Source organism: Carettochelys insculpta, chromosome 11 (assembly GCF_033958435.1).
Source record: "Carettochelys insculpta isolate YL-2023 chromosome 11, ASM3395843v1, whole genome shotgun sequence".
Classification (NCBI taxonomy): domain Eukaryota; kingdom Metazoa; phylum Chordata; order Testudines; family Carettochelyidae; genus Carettochelys; species Carettochelys insculpta.
In genome coordinates this window covers 26466152-26469162 of record NC_134147.1, presented here as the reverse complement: position 1 = coordinate 26469162, position 3011 = coordinate 26466152, and positions in this window count along the sequence as shown.

Sequence of the window (3011 nt, the reverse complement as noted above, 5' to 3'; positions counted from 1 at the left end):
AGACCAAAAAAAAGAGAGTCGAGAAGCAGCCAGAATTCTCTGCTTGCACTGCTGACAGCGCGAGACGCCTGCTTTGCACAACTGTAAACAACTTTGTGAGGAGCGAGGTAATGGAGAATCCAAGCTTCACTGAGAAATGGTTTGCTCTGGGTCCCAGGGAGAGTGAATGGCAGAGGTAGGGTTAAACTGAACGATTGCCCTGAACTTTGGCTGTACTGTGACCACCATAGCACACCTCCTTCTAAGGCAGAGATGCTGGCTGTCTGCTTGTGCTGGCAGAGGGGCAGAGAATCACCTCTTAACCTTTAAAGAGCAAGGAGGGTCAGTGGTTAAGGCATTGGATCAGGGTTCAGGACATCTAGGTTCCATTCCTGGCTCTGCTGCTTCCCAGCAAGTCAGCAACAGAGCCGGTCAACTTTTGGTTTCCCCTCCCATCTTTTATCTGCCTTGGGAACTCTTTAGGGCAGGAACCACCTCCAACCACGTGTCTGTACAGTGCTACCACGTGTGCCTATGATGTGTGATGAACAGTGACCATATCAACCTGAACAACTTCATAGGAGAGAATCACCTACAGGTGAGACAGTTGTGATGGGCACTTAAATTGTACAGGGAGGGTCCCTGCTGTTGAGGAGTCGTGCTCCCACTCCTGTTATTTCCCTCTTCTTTCTTTCGTTCTTTTTCCTCTTCTTGCTCTTCTGTTCCCTTCCTGGTGGAACATCGCTTGGCTGATGTTTTGGATGCCTGTCCTAACTCTTGGGCACTCTTGAACATCAGGCTGGTTTGTGGTTTAAGTTTATGGTGGCCCATGTGCAATTTCCAAGCAAACCAAAGCAAAAACAAGAACTCTTCCCTCCCCCACCCGACTGCCACACAGTAGTAAAGATACTTGCTATTATCCTTTCAGTCCCTTTTTAAAAAATCACTTTAATCAGACCACTCTCGCTGCTCCTAAAGCGTCCTTGTGAAGCAGCCTCTTGAAGGAATGGGAAGCACATTAGCGTCAGATAAACTTTTAGAATCAGATTTCTTCTCATCTGGCTTATTGCAACCATAGCTGTTAGGCTGTTTCTGGTTCCTCTCTAGACTTTCCCTGGGAGCCAACACAGCAGCGCTCCTTCTGGTATAGTCCCCAGCGGGATCTCCTTTCTTCCCTCTGTTTCTGCAACTGCCTGGAGAGGCTGAACACGCTGGGGTATGGGGCCAACAAGTTTTACTTGAACCTTCCCAGCTGAGCTGATCCCAGTTTAGCTCCTGACCTAGCTGAGAGTTTGCAGGCTCTGGTGACGCCTCTGGTTTGAGTCTGAACCATGGTAATACTCACAGTCTGTTTGTGCCATGTGTTGTGATGGCATGATGCCCAAAATGTCTGATTTGCTTCCTTTCTAGTGAAGTCCTCTCTATCGCCTGGCCGCTGCTGTCTGCCTGACCGATGTAGCGTTTATAAGGTGCCTGTCCCTGCAGTACATAAGCATTGTGTCAATCAAATTTCAGGCAGGAGGTGCCTCTCTAAGGGAGCTTCACTTTCCCCTCTGCCCCCTTCCTCCAACACTGCGTGGCTGCTGCTGGCAAGCGGCGACTACCAGCGGGGGAGAGAAAATGCTGGCAGAGGAGGCCTCAGGGGAGTTTGTCAGGTGAGATCAACACCTTCAAATAATTCCAGAGGAGCAGAGGGGAAAACAAATGCCAAGGAGCGCTGATAGCAAGGCTGTTCTCAAAATGCCACTGGGCGTTTGGCTGGCCTGTTCAGTGCTATTATGGTCTCTGGGCCAGCTGTGGAGGGATGCAGCCCACTAGAAGCCAATGGTGAGGCAAATAGCCAAGGGCCTGACAGGGGAAAGTGACTTTTCCCTGAGGTCACTGATGCTGGCAGGGATGAGGGCAGAGCAATGGGTGGCAGAGGTGGAAAAAGTACCCTGAAAATTACTTGAGTAAAAGTGCAGCTGCTGGGGGGCGGTACTTAAGTACATGTCACTGGTGACCCTCTGGAAAACTACTGGAGTAAAAGTACACACATGCACACAGCACATCTTTCTTGTACTCAAGTACGCTGCACTTTTACTCAAGTAACCTTTTGGGTACTTTCTGCTCCTCCGGTGGGTGGATGTGTTGGGTACTAGCCCCCTGCCTGGCAAAATAATTCCTGTACTTTCAGGAGAAGGCACAGATATAGGGCCGTCTTAATCCCTTACGCTGGCTTTACCCTGCCAATGTGCGGACCTGACACAAGCTGCCAGAGCTGGGAGTCGGAGGGAGAGCCAGGGTCTGAGGCCGTTCTCCCAAGGTGTGAGAGGGAGACTGTCATGTCCCCCACATGATCATCGGCCTTCATGTGATGCAATAGCTGCTGGCGGGAATGTGGCAGCAGGGGAAGGAAAGAGGAAGCTGCAGCACCAGGGCTGGCTGGGGTTCTTTGGGTTCCGATTTTGGGTCGGGTTGGCAGCCCTGGAGACGGCCATCCCGGCTCCTCCCTCAGGGCAGTTACCCAGGAGCCGCCACTCTGCAGACTTCCCAGCAGGTCCAGCGCTGGCCTGGGGGCCCTCCTGCAGGGCTGAGGGGGAATTGAACGTGGCTGGCCCAACCTTTCACTGCTGAGGCGGCCGGGGGTTGAGGGGGCGGGTAGGATTATTGCCAGTTGTAAAGGGAGCTGCTGTGAGGAGATTCACCTACCAAGACCACTGTGCCACCATCAGAAGGGCATAGGTGAGTCACCGCTGTCCAGGTGGGATTCAAAGGGCTGACGTGGGAGTGAAGGACTCTCTGCTCTCCTGATTCTTTGTGCTACCCCTCTACAGATGCCCTCCCGCAGCCCTTTCTCCTTGGTGCTGGTGGCCCCTCGTGCTAATGCGGGGCCTGGGAGAATGGAAGAGCAACTTCCAGCCTTGCCCAGCTATTCTGCAGCTGCTTCCCAGCCTTCATATCCCACTGGCAGGTTTGGGAAAAGCAGGAGCTTTCTCTGAGGATGGCGAGTTGATGCGAAGTTAAAGCAGAGCGCACCAGGCTCCTGCTTG